The sequence below is a fragment of the Lissotriton vulgaris genome, chromosome 3_1, assembly GCF_964263255.1.
Source record: "Lissotriton vulgaris chromosome 3_1, aLisVul1.2, whole genome shotgun sequence".
Lineage (NCBI taxonomy): Eukaryota > Metazoa > Chordata > Amphibia > Caudata > Salamandridae > Lissotriton > Lissotriton vulgaris.
Window position 1 is genome coordinate 556,518,398 of NC_141689.1, and position 14,469 is coordinate 556,532,866.

Here is a 14,469-nt window from a genome sequence, read left to right on the forward strand (position 1 = left end):
GCTGTCTCAATTTGCATTATTTTCCATGCTTCGTTGTATGCAGCGTATATACCGGCCGCTCTAAAACGTTTTTGACGCTGTTTGCGTGGTCCCATTATGAAATCACGCAAGTCAGCACCGTCTTTAATTAAAGTCAAGTGTTGCTTAATTTCAGCCAGTGTGGATTTCTGTAGTCATTCAAGGCATAGTTTTCCTACACTGTATGTTGTAACTATCCCTGGATGTTGTCTCTGGGAATATCCAGGGTCTGGTCTGGTCATTTTGAACCCTTGTGTTTTGTTCAGGAATCTATCTTGACAGTTATTCGTGTCTATTGGCCAGATCAACCACTTTTTCCAATCAGTATGTGTTCTGTTTTGGTATAAAATATTAGAAACGTCTATCTCCACATTAGTTGTGCTGTCACTATCAGGCATGGCTTTCGGAATAGACGGTGTGTTCATGTCTTTTATCTTAATAAGGCCAAGACAAGTAGTTTGTTGAATTGTGTCATTCAAGAAAATAATTTTTTTCTGGGATCATGCAGGCCCTAAAAAGTGCTTCTAGGCCTTGTACTTGCCAATCTTTGGGACCCCAGATTGTTTTTCTTCCAATGGTGTTATTCCAAATTTTGAAACCTAATGTAGACATTTTGTCATAACATTTTTGTGAATAAATCAATTTAGTATTTGTCAACATTGTTTTCATTCCTGTTCTATTTGACATTTTAAAATAAAACGTTCTTGGGTCACTGTTATTAAGTCCTGAGAAGTATTGGAATTTATCAGAAAACTTTTTTGAACTGCCTTTTGGTGGAGTAGGACAGTGTTCCCACTGGTTAAAAGAGAAAACATTTCTAGGCTGAGAACTTTTATGCAAATAGTGATCAGCATAATGGTTGTAGCAGTAAAGCTCCTCATAATTGGATGACCCCTGCAAGTCCTCTTGTTCTGTAAATTTGTCTGACATTACTAAATCTGACATCATATTATTAATGTTTTCAAAGTCCCAATCATCAGAGAAGGTACTAGGTGTCACAAAATCACTTAATGAAATCTTGACCTGGTGGGGATACTTTAAAAGCTCGACCGGGCCCAAAATGTCATAATCAGTTCTGTCCCATGCTACCCCACCAGGTATTGGAATGGCTGTGATGTTCACTGATGACAGTTCTCTTTTCTCAATGTGAGAAGATGTGTGTGGCTTTAGGACCAAGTTTATGTTCTGACTTGCTGTGTCCATTGTACTATATTTTCCTTCAATGAATCTTCCCAAACATATAACCATGATGAGCCAAAGCAGGAGGAAAAGTACACCTAACACTATCCAAAATTCAATCCATGGTGAAATTAGGTAAGTCTTTTTCAGTTGGTGGAAAAGTTCAATTACTTTGTTTTTCAAACTTTGTGTTGGAGGCGTTTCTTCATGTTCGCTTGGGTCTTCAGAGAAATTGTTGAAGTTGATGAAGTAGCCTGATGCAGTTCTATCAATTGTAGGAATTGCTTCCGGATTTTCATTTGCTTTTGCATTTTTCTTTGTTTCATTAGAATAGTCTGAGGCCACATCATTGTAGATTGGTGTTTCTTGACGAATTGGTATTATTTGGGTTTCAAGAGGCACTAGTTCCATGGCATTATTGCACAGTCCTTTTTTATTCATTACTGATTTCTCCAATTTGATTAGTCTCTCAGCATGAGCCTCTTGGATCGTAGCTAACATTGGTATTATGCTATTTCTTGAGAGTCCACTGGGCCTACTACTTATTATTGGCCACATGATTGTGGTTTAACCGGGGCGGTAGTACTACTGATCTTGTTCCGTTGATAGCTAAGACAGGAACTGCTTTTCTGTATGAAGGCCCAAATTCCTTCTTTACCGCGCTCTTTTCTCTGACCAGATCCCCAAGCTTTGGAATCCAGACAGGTCTTCCTGGGACATGTGGTTTTTCTTCAGTGGATGTCGACTGTTGTTTCAACTTTGTTACTCAGGTTTTTTCTTTTTTCATTTAGATCCTGTAAAACAGCCAAACGATCTTTGATATCAAAGCTTTTTTCTTCTACCACTGAAGTGTGACTATCTAAGTCCTGAATAAGCATTCTAGTTCCGAACAATAGTTCGTATTGAGTGAGACCTTTTAGAGAGTTTCTTGGCAGATTATTAAGACTACGTTGGACACTTGTTAAATGTTTGACCCACCCATCACCTGAACCTAATACCCTCGCCGTTATAGATTGCTTTATGTCCCATTTTTTTCTTTCCACAACCGTATTTCCCTCAGGATGGAAGGGAGAAGAATACCACAATGCGATGCCCATACTGTTCATGGCCTCTTTGTAAGCTCGAGAGCTAAACGCGGGACCCTGATCAGAATGTAGCATGCCAATTGCGTATGTGCCGATAAAGACTGGCAAATCTTTTATAACAGTTCTGGCATCAGCCGAGTGTGGTGGTCTACATTTTTAAGTGAATTCTGTCTTAATTATTATGGGGACGCATTTCTCCTACTGGATTTCTGCGTTAAAGATAGCCTGAAGCTTTCTAGTAATGGTATCTGGGCTACAGGCTGGACCCGTTTACAACTTCAATCTCTGTTGCAGCCCTCGCAATTTTTTACAAAATAGTAGATATCTACGCTCATTCCCGGCCACCAGTACTCTGATTGTAGGCCCATCAGAGATTTCAGGATTTCTTGGTGCCTCAGACGCGACCCCATATGTGCTTCTTGTAGTAAGAAGATTCTCCTGTTCGTGTTTGGAATTACCCTATCCCCCACTCCAGGGATTCGAGCAAACGGAACGGAGTTTCCATCAATTATGTATGTATTACTGAGTGGATAGTTGAGAGGTAATGCTAAATAATCGCCTTTTAATGAGTCTTTTACCCCTAGCATGGTTTTCCCATCTATGTGTTTTTCTGAACGCTTTTCAGTGGCTACGAAAGCCGGGCGAGCCGCTTCCGCTATGGCTGTGTTAGCCAATGAATTCCCTGCAACGTGAACGCCATCACGTCGATGACTCCATGCATGTATCACGTGAGTCTTTCGTAGTTCTTTCTGTAAAAGAACTACCTGTTCCTAAAGCCTTTTATGCCTTATTGTGGCACCCATGTCATCTTTGTAACCGTTTTTGATCCATGTCTGCATGTCACTGTTGTAGGATTTGACGCAGAAATACGAATCGCACACTATTAGTGTGGGGAATTTGCAATCAGCATTTTCAAGCGCCATCTTTAAGGTTCTTATTTCAGCTCGCTGAGCTGAACATTTCCTGAGTGATTCCATTTTGGTAATCATTGGTTTGAATCTACCAGAGCGCCAGCGACCTTTAACAATCGCGCACGCTGCATCATAGGATTTGTTTTCTACATCAAGTGTTGTGCGAATCTGTCCATATAGATTACGCAGGTATATTTTTCTAGAGGCAGAATTTCAGCTGGCAGAGGATATTCTCGTTCACATACTAGATCATCTAGTTTTTTCAGTTTCGGGTCAAAATAGTATTTAACATCTTCTGTAGCCAAAGAATTTTCCCATTCTATCCATTCTGTATCTAATATTCCTTTAACCAGTTTACGTGGACTTGTTAACGCCTCAAGGGCTGATTCTGCTGAAAAAACAGTTATTCTCTTGCCTTGGACTAGGGTTCTTTCTTTAGCTACAGCAGTTCAAACCGCAGTTAGAATTTTTTCTGTGGAGCTGAATTTCATTTCAGCTTCAGTGTACAAATGTGATTTGTAAGCTATAGGTACCGTCTCTCCCTCATTAGAGGTCAGGTATGTGAATCCGCATCTTCCTGGGATGACTCGGATTACAAGATTGCGTGTGTTTTCACGTGTTTGCAATTTTGTTTTAATTAACATGTCTGTTTGTAGTGATCTCAAAATTTCTGTGTGTTTTTGAGTCCAATTGGTTTTTTTGAAATCTGGTTTTATTAATTCATAGAGAGGTTTAACCCTCTCAGCATAATTTAGAATATATGTTCTTCATAAATTCAGGAAACCTAGTAGTGATTGTAAATTCATCAGCATTTTTGGAGCTTGGAGTATAGCACATTTATCTAAGAAATTGTCTGCCAGGCTTTTGCCTTCACTTGATAATTCATAACCTAAAAATAGGACAGTTAGATGGGCAATTCCTGACTTTTTAAAGTTGAATTTGTAACCCTCTGAGGCAAATCCAAGTATTATGGTGTTCACCCTTTTTAACCCCTTCTCTGCTCATGACGAGCTCAGATCGTCATGCAGTACACTGGTCGTGTGCTTATGGCGAGCTGAGCTCGTCATGAATAATGGGAAATCAGAGAATGCAGCGCCGCAGGGGAAAACCTCTAGCAGCCAAGGTGTTAAGTGAGTCTCCAGGTCATCATCTGTGAGATAGATGTCATCGACATATGACAATGCTTCATCGTCATATATTTGTAGTAACTCTGTTACCCTTGCTGAGAATAATCCTGGGCTATTCTTGAATACCTGTGGGAGTCGGCAAAATTGTTTTTGCGATCCAAATATTGAGAAAGCGGTCAAATACCTGCTTTCTGGTGCAATGTTTTGACAGAAGAATCCATTAGAGATGTCTAATGTTGTTTTATATTTTTTGCGCACAATGTTATTCATTAGTGCTGCACTGTGTGAGTTTTGTACTGCAAATGTTTTACAACAGGAGTTAAGGTGTCTGTAGTCCAAAACTAGACGATACGAATCGTCTGGCTTGGAGACAGGAAACAAAGGATTGTTCTTATTAGAGATGTATGTTTCGATCACCCCTTGGTACTCAAGTTGGTCTAAGATTTCCCTGACTTGTTTTTTAGCTTCTTGTTTAACTGAGTACTGCCTTTGTGCAGTGGGCTGATTTTTTAATTGGATTTTGTAATGAGGTGAATCCTCATCCCATCCTACATGATTTTTGTATAAAGCAGGAGCTTGGGCTACTGCCCATTTTCTTGCATAAGTTTTTTTTAATGAATCGGGATATGATTCGAGAAGGCAGGCATAATCATTTCTTCGCCATGAGGGCACTCCCTGACAAACTCTGGTGGCCAGTCTTTCTCAGCTAACAGAATGTCATAGCCTTTTGAAAGTTTTTCCCAAAAGAGACTTTTAATTTTCCTGGTTTTATCTCCCTCTATACGTAATGTTATTTCATATAGCTTATGGGGCACACTAACTCGTGTGTCTGCAGTTTCCACTTGAATGTACTCATTCGTATCCACTGTCTCCAGAAGATTCATCAGGGTCTTGTGAGCTATGGTCACTTCTGCTCCGCTGTCTAGCATTGTCTGTGCCCACTCTCCGTTTTTCAGCTGTGTCCTCAGTATCCTCGGCATGTTTAATCTTAAAACTTGCTACCTTCTTTCTGGGAAATTGTAATTTTTTACTTTGATGAGCAGGTTCCTTGTCTTTGGACTTGGGGTGCTCTTCTCTGTGTTCTGACCGTCCTCTTCTTTCCGATTTCTGTGAGGAAGATCGAGAAGAATTCAGTGAGAATGATCTAGAGGGACGTGTATCAACATCTTGATATCTGTCTGGTGTTCTTATTTTATCCCTATCTCTAAGGTTGTATCTTTTGTCAGAGGGTTCCCTTTGGGGAGACTTGTCTTCTCGGCCTGGAGATCTCTCTCTAAGCTGAGGAGACCTTCCTCTGGACTGGAAACGTTTTCCCTGGGAATGGTTTGTTTATTACCTTCCCAACTCTTTTTTGGAGTTTTTAAATTATTTGTAATAAATGTTTTTTCAGGATTTTCAGTTAGTTGGGGTTTTATCGGTTTCCCACCCAAACTATCTCTTCCTAGCTCTTCATAGGATTTTTCTATGATTCTGGCAAGTTCCAGTGGTTGGGCTGCTATATCTGTTTCCTTCAGTTTCTGGCGGATCGCCACAGATGCTGCTTCACCTTTTATGTTGGCTAATAATATAGCCGAGACCAGTTTGAAGTCCTTTAGTAATTTCATACCCAGAGTTAAAGCTGGTTCTGGACTGTATTCATTCTGAATCTGTCTTAATACATCTGGTATGACCGCCATAGACGGGACACCGTGTGTTTTTGTGTAGATGGAAGCAAAGACTGTGCCCCAAGTGTCACAGTCCTCCACATGTGGTGCGATCCCCATCGGGAGGCAGATAGTCAGAATTCTGTGTTTCTCAATAGGAGTAGTATCCGGGAATACTGCCTCTATTTGAGTAATTTTCTGTGCTAACCAGAATGGGATTTGTTCCCGTTTTATGGGTACTTTACCAAGACATGATTGTATGTTCTGTGGTGTGATTTTGTTTATGTTCCCCTGGTGAGGTGTCTGCTGTGGAATGTTAAATGTCGGTTGGACTATTGAAATCCGCATGACATATTGGACTAATTGTCTATGTATTTTAATTAAGAGTTTTAGCTGAGCTAAAAGTTCAGGAACTGACATTTTATCAATGTCTGGATGTGGTGTGTAGCTGGCTAGAACCGGCCATGTTGCTCCTGGTCTACCTAGTGGACCGAGCCTGGTGATGTGATTGTTATGTTTTAGGGCGCCTTTAAACTAGAGCAGGTGCTCTTGGTATTTTAGTGGAATCTCAATCTCCTCGAAAGGAGTGTATTGATCCGGAGGTTCCTCTATTTTGTAATAGTGGAAGTCTTTTGTCGTAGTGTGTGCTGCTGGAAAGTGTATCCATGAATAGAATACCTCTGTCTGCCGATATTCGTGTGCCTCTATCACGAATATGACTGTACCACCTCGCGGTGTCAGCCCATTTTCTATACGTTTTAGAGTTATAGTTCTTCTTAGATTAACCGGAATGAGTATAGCATTTGGTTCGGTTTCATGAAGACTTGTGTCTTCACCTAAGAGTTGAGCTGCTAATCTTACTCGTTCCCTTTCTTCGTCGCTTTCTGACATTTTAACCGAATGAAGGTTTTTTGTTGCAGATCAAGTTTCAAAGAAACAAAGATTAGGTGCACAATATTTTGAAACACTGTATCCTTCAACGTTGATCAAAACCAGAAACTAATATATAGGATTCTCATCCTACTAAGTTCCGGCGGATATTAACCTTTCACCCACTCCAGACGTCTATTGGAGTTTTTACGGAGAAAGGGTTCTGTGTGAAAAAGCACGACTGAGTTACTCTATTGTCTTGCGTTAGATTATCGCCTTACCAAACGTTGGGCGCCATGTAGTGTAGTTCCTATTTTCCCAATAGGTTCTGCGCATTGGAATAACATAAACAGCAGTGTAGACGTAGGACTGAGGTCATCAAGGTCTCTACTGACTATGTTAAAACTTAATTTAGGTTTGCGCCAGCTAGCTCAGAGGTCACTGGAAACTTTCTTGAATGAAGAGGGAGGGATAACCTTCCCCTGGCTCAGACAAGAAGGGATTCAGTTTCCGACAACCGCATAAACATGACAACTTTGCTCCCTCAGAATAAGAGTATATCTCTAGAGTTGTGTGAAAACAATAGACAGATATTTCACTCAGTCAGTAGTGCATACTTAGTTTCACCAGAATGCAGAGAAATAGAGAGACAGCCGTTTTCAATAAAAAGGTCTTATTTATTGAGCAGTCTTCCTTCTCATGCAAGAGAAATGAATTGCCACAATTGCAATACTTAGAGTAAAGTAAAGTGCGTACAGTAAAAGTAGTATTATGAAATAATACTGTAAAAGCATTGATACGGTTTCTTAGCCATATGATACTTTAAAATGGTTAAAATATATACATACATATATACATTTGCTAAAAGGCTCAACTGGTGCTTCTAACTAAGCCTACCCCGGTGTACCTGACCTAAGTCTAATACGTGGGAAGGGACAAGTAAGTAGCAGTGTTAAGTTAAGTTGGTTAAGATAATTTTGCCAAGAATCTGCATCAAGAATTCTCCTAAGGGTTTAATCAGCTCCGTACCTTGGTAATAGAATGTGGGAGGTCTGGTATCTCTTTCCTCAGGACTCGATATCCCAGCAACCTGCAAGGGTAGGCTGGAAACACCGGAGCTGGATTTTTTCGGCTGGAGAAAAAGACAGCGTGTCTCTCAGTGCGTCAAATGGGAGGGGCGGCTTCCGTGGGCACTCGCATCAGCTGGGCTCTCGGGCAAGTAGATGGCCGCTCTGCTCCAAACCACTGTGTGTTTGCTTAAGGCAACTGTTGGTATTTTATACCTGAAAGGTGCCGGGTTTGACGTAAGGTTGGACATAAGACGTCACCAAGAACTAACAGTTCTTGAAGGACTCCAGGAGTTCTTGTTCAAATCAAAACAAAAGCAGGGGGGGTTTCCGGGCTGCTGGAGGCTTGGTTTGTTTAAAGAACGCGTTGTGCTTTCTAGGAGTCGATGGGAGTAGCCATGCTATGCTTTGGATTGCATGGGCTATTACTGAATATGAATCTGATTATCATGCCTTTGTCAGGACATTATTGATTATAACCTCACAAGGGCATACATCGGGAATATCGAATTAGGGTCCTAGATAAGAACACGACAAGGTGCGTAATGTGCTGGGGGCTTGTTGGTGCTGGAGTGATGGTGGTGGTGATGGTGTTGAGTGTGCCGTGTTCTCTTGCCTCTCCTCTCAGATCTGGTGTATGCCCTTCTCTTCTCGGGTGTTGCAAAGGATTGTGGTCAATGAAGGGGCTGGTTTTATACTCAGCTATGTGGGTGTGTCCAAATGAGGTTTTGCTGTCAGGTGTGTTGTGGGTGTTGTCCTGGGAATTGTATGTTTCAGTTTGGCATTTATTTGTTTCATTGGAATGTTTTTTGTATCTTTGGGGGGGGGGGTCTACTTTGATTTGTGCAATGTTTGGCATTATTGTGGGGTTTTGGCATTGTTTTGTATGGATCGTCCGCTGCGGTGACTGTGCTGCAGCTCTTCCGCTGGCTCTCCCATTCACTGCAGTGTGCGACCTCGGCGGTCGGAAACAGCGGATCGTACCGCGGGTCCATCGGGGATATCCTAATTTCCTGTGCGGTGTCTTTGCTATGCTTGCGGTGGGTTGTAGATTCTCCGCTGTGTTTCCTACCGCTGCGGTCAGATTTTACTATTCAAAGACAATGGTCTCAGACAATTATTTCTACTCAAAGATTTTTATGATCACATTCACTTAGTCGTGGGGCATGTCCTATTACTCAGCCCAGAAACATTCAATGATAATATATATACAATCAAAATCAAAAGAAGCAACAGCAATAGTTATAAATCCAGGGCAATTTTAATTCATTGCAGTTATGGCTATCTCAGTGTACAAAAAGAGAAATTCGGTTGCCCAAGCTATAGTATGTGCAAGAAACTGAATATAGCGTGTTAGGATAGAGAGATATAAAAAGAACATAGAATGAAGAGTACTTCAAATTTAGATACACAAATGATCAATTTATACAAAGAACAATTTGCAATTGGCCTGGCGTGTGATATTTTCAAAACAATTTCTTATGGAGATAATACTTCCAAAATTATATTGCACACGGAAGAGTGTATAACAACATCCAGGACAAAGATTCAAATGGCGTCGACGTTTCGACTCGTCTTGGAGGCCTTATGGAAAATTAAACCTTGGCCAGCGAGTCTTCATCAGGACTAATAGTATGGGCAGCCAGAAGAGTAGCAAGGTCCTAATCAGTGTAGGTGGCAGGGGAAGGGTGATGTTTTCAATCTCACACCCAGAGATAGGGATTTACTACCTTATTCACAAGGTGGATCTAGGTTGTAAGTTTGGCCTAATCCTGCAGGCAATACGTCTCTGCTTCCTCACTCCTCAAAGAAATTGGTCAAGTCCCATTGTGACTTCCAGGGGGCCCTTCAATCGGCCGGTACTGGAGTAAAAAGAGAAGTCAATGAGGGATTATACAGCCACCCGTCGGTACACGCTGTTGGTTGTATTCCCAGTAGTGTGATCAGTCTCCCAGAGCCGTTCGGCGTCTAATTCCAAATGAGCCTGGTGCCCGTCGTACACAGAGAGGACGGACTATGCGCATTAAAGCGGTCAGATTTTAGACATCACCGCCCGTGACGGGCGTTTTTTCTTTGCCCGTTTCCGCCGAGATCTGTCTTTTTTGGCGGTTGTTCTTAATTTGACCGCCAGTTTTTCCTCGGTCCCGGCGGGAGGTTGTTTTCCGCTTCCATGGCGTCGGGGTGATTTTCCGACCGCCATCCTAATGGGCCCCTTGATGTTCCATGCATGTATACAATGACTCTATATCTAGAGTAATGAATCTCATGTCTGCTTCCTATTGTATTCCTTTGATTTTGTTCAGGAAGTCTCCTGTGTCTTTTACGTAGGTTGGGAGATTTTTCACCAGATCTTGCAAAAAATAATCAACATATTGCGATATGTGTTCTCCCATACTGTTGATTGCGGAGATAATGGGTCGTCCTGGGATGGGGCAGACATTTTGTGTGTTTTGGGCACAAAGTAGTTTGTTCATAGCATGCCTGGTCCGATAATTGTCTTTGTGCTTCCTTTATGTAGTCATATTGGGGCCAAAGCACAATGTTGCCTCCTTTGTCCGACTGTTTTACAGCCACTTCATGATTTTTACTCAATTTGTTGATTAGTTTGATATATTCTGTTTCTTTGTTTTGTTTCTGTCGTTTCTTGTGGTTGACATGATGGTATAGTTGTTTAATGTTCTCCGTCACTCTTTCATGGAATATATCTATTGAGTCTTTTGAGGGACAAATGTTGATTTCTTTTTAAAGGGGCTGCTCCCTGCTCCTCTTTGCATGATGTCTGCTTGTTGTAACTGTTGTTGTGTTGATTGATAGATTAATTTGAGCATTGACGCTGCTATTTTCATTGGTTGATTAATTTGAACATGATGGATTGAGCGTAATGTCCAAGACTAATAGGTTGCTCTCTTGTTGTTTCAGTGATTACGCACGATTACTTTCTAAACCATTTGTGATTGTAAAAAAACGTTTTTAGTTTAAGTTTACGGATGTAACTGAAAATGTCAGTTCTGGTCTGTGCATAGTCAAAGTTGTTGGATGGGCAATAGGAGAGACCATACATGAGTATTTGTTTTTCTTTATCTGTTAGTTGCATAGTTGTCAAATTGATAATTGTTTTGTCTTCTTTCATGTTGATTTTTATTTGCGCCTGTATCTTCTTTTTGGCTTTGTATTTGCATTTTTTGTGTCTATCTCTCCTTTTTGCGTTTCTGTGCTTGCGGGAGGCTGTGATTTGTTCTCCTAAATCCAACCTTCTTCCTTCTCTGACATCATCAGTTATACTTCTATTGCTGTAATCAGAACCTGTTCCACTGATAATTGAGCTGTCCTCCGATATGGGCTCTGTAGATGGACCCGCCTGTTGATGTTTTCCTGTCGCTGTAGCTGTGGTGTTCAGCTTGAGCTTTTTGGCCGTTGCATATTTGAGAGCTAATAGTATATAAATTTGGTCTTGCTCGTAATCTGCTCGGTCCTGAGCAAATTTGAAAACGTTGCGTTGTTTTATTTTTTCTTCATGCTTAGATAGGCGGTCCTGTATCTCCTTTCTCATTTTTATGATAAAATCATTTGCCTCAAGTTTCCCCAGTTCCTCATTGATGTCATCTATTTCTTTGATTAATTTCAAGCGATCAGACTCTGCATATTTGATGAGGATACAGACTAACTTCATTGAGGCATCCAGGTTGCTCTCGCCCCATTCTTTTAGCATGGCTGGGCCCGGGTTCTCATAGCTTGGCACCAAAAGGATCCTGAGCCCACGAGGTACCCGCCTGGCTCTTCCTATTTCGTAAGCGACTTGTTCTCCCACCGCTTGGTGACCTCAGATCGCATACACTTTTCCAATCGTTTTAGTAGCGTTTTCACTGTGTCATCCCTTTTGGTGCTTGTGTTATTTTGTGCACTGCTTCCAAATGTTGTTACATTTGGTAAATTGCTAAAAGCTCCTCAGCTGCTGCCTCCTGCCTCCTGTACTCGGACAGCCTCCGCGCACCAATATGGGGGCTAGCGTTGCCTGTCCACACCTCCCTACCGATACAGGTACTATGGACACTCACCGTTGTTTGTGAGCCGCTGAAGGGTCCACCGACCCCACTGCAACAGTCACCCCATTCGGTATCTGTCCAATTGCTACTCTCAGGGGTGGCCGCCAATTATCCTCGCAAGATCCGTGTTTGATTCTGGTTGTGGGCAGCTACCCCTTCCAGGGAGGGGGTCTGTTTGGCAGAATCAACCAACTTCCGCAGTTCAACTTGAAGCACTTTCCCGACTCTTCCCACTTCCCAGCCGGCAAAGAGAGAAGAGAGAGTCACGGACACCAAATTCTTTGTGGCAAAGATCAGGTCTTTATTGATTCTTCACAGCTCTGACGCGTTTCGGATAATAAAGTATCCTTGTTCACATGTATACACTATCTCCTTTGTAGCTAGCCTCACTCCAGTGTCTGGAGTCTTATCTCCAGCACACCCAAGTTTTTCACAGATCTTTACAGACCATTTGCATATTTATATACCTTTGTAAACTGGATACCAAGGCTTAGTTGTTTTTCTGGTTGCAGTAGTCCCTGGGCCTCCACTCTGCCTATTCCTTACATTTGGATTGTACTTTTTACTGCCTTTGTGTGAGAATGCATCTCATGAAAAGGAATATAAATTAGGCACACATGCATCATCCCGGAATTTTGCGAGTTCTAAAGTACGAAAAATAGCGATTCGCATTTTAGAATTTGCAAAACGGGATGCATGATTATTTTCGGTAAATTTATGCGATTTGGTAAAAATCGCAATTTTTACCGAATCGCATAAATTACCGAAATACAATTTGCGAATTCGCTATTCCCATTGGTTCCTATGGGCCAAAAGGCCCATAGGAAGCAATGGGAAGGCATTAGCAAATTGCGATTTTCACTTTGAAAATCGCAATTTGTTAATGCATTTCATGGGTGCAGGGGGGGGTCCAAAGGCCCCCCCCATGCACCCCTGAAATGTATTTTTCGCATCATGTTTCACACACACATGTCCTAAGGACATGTGTGTCCGTAACATGAATGTTGAAAAAAATGCATTTTCAGTGTTTTAAACACTTTTTGCAAATTTACCGAGTGGTTCAACCACTCGGTATATTTGACCCCCTAATTGCGATTTCGCAATTTTAAAAGTAATCATGCATTGCTTTTAAGAAATCGCAAATTTGCGATTTCTTAAAAGCAATCGCAATTTTAGAAATCGCAAAAATGTTGCGATTTCTAAAATTGCTTGATGCATCCAAAAAAGCATTTTTGGAATCGCAAAAGGCCGATTTTAAGGAATCGCACCGTTTGCGACTCCAAAAATGCTTGATGCATGTGGGCCTTAGTTACCAAAAGAAAAATTACAGCTGTTTGTTGTTTAAAGGCCTGCAATGGCCTTGTCTTGACACTAAATGGGGTTATAAATAAAATAGTATGTATTCATTTGTAATGTGACTTTTCCATCTTTGTTCCCTTTAATTATCAGTCATGGATCATTCAGGAAGCCCTAGAACACAATTAAAAAGGCTTTCTATTTATATTTGCTGTTCTAAGTAGTGCACAGACAGAATATCAAGTTGTTTTTTTGAAGTACCATAATATTGAGTTTTAAATATCGAGGTACAAGAATATAGACTGCAAGAATATTGTGGTACAGAATATCGACAGTAAGGTAAGAAATATCATTTTTTTAATATTGAAGACAGTAATATCGTTTGTTAAAATATTGTTGTTAATAATATTGATATTTATATTAGTGTTCTATATTTTAGTATGTGTGTTAAAAGTATGTGATGTCATTTTTTTGTATAAGTATATATATTTTTTAATGTATGTGTTAAATGTTTAGCAAAAATTAATTTTGTTAATTAACTTTTGTGTATGTTAATTCTGTAGTGGGTTGTGGGTTTATAGGGGAATAGGGTGGAAAGTAATTTAATTATAATGAAGTAATTATTAATATGTATGTATTAGCATTTATAATTAATTTAATATTAAATAATTATAAATGAGTCATTATTTTTTATTAATTAATTAATTGATAATTATATTAATTGTGTTATTTGTTTTAGGAGTGGGTTATGGGTTTATAGGGGATTCGGGTGGGAAGTAATTTAATTATATTAAAGTATTTATTAATGTGTATTTATAATTAATGTATCATTAATTTGTATTATTTAATTAATTGATCATTATATTGATTGTGTTTTTGGTTAGCAGCAGTTTGTGGGTTTATAGGGGAATGGGGTGGGAAGTAATTTCATTATAATAAAGTAATTATTAATATGTATTGGTTAGTATTTATAACTAATGTATTATTACATAATTATTATTTGGTGTTATGCTTTGAATAATTGAATAATTGATAATTACATTATTGTGTTCTTTTTTTAGGAGTGAGTGTGGGTTTAATGGGGAATAGGGTTGTAGGTAATTAAATTATAATAAAGTAATTAGTAATTTGTATTTATTATTATTTATACATAATGTATTATTAATTAATTATTAATTTGTTATTACTTCCTAATAATTATTTATTTGATAATTATGCTATTAGTGTTCT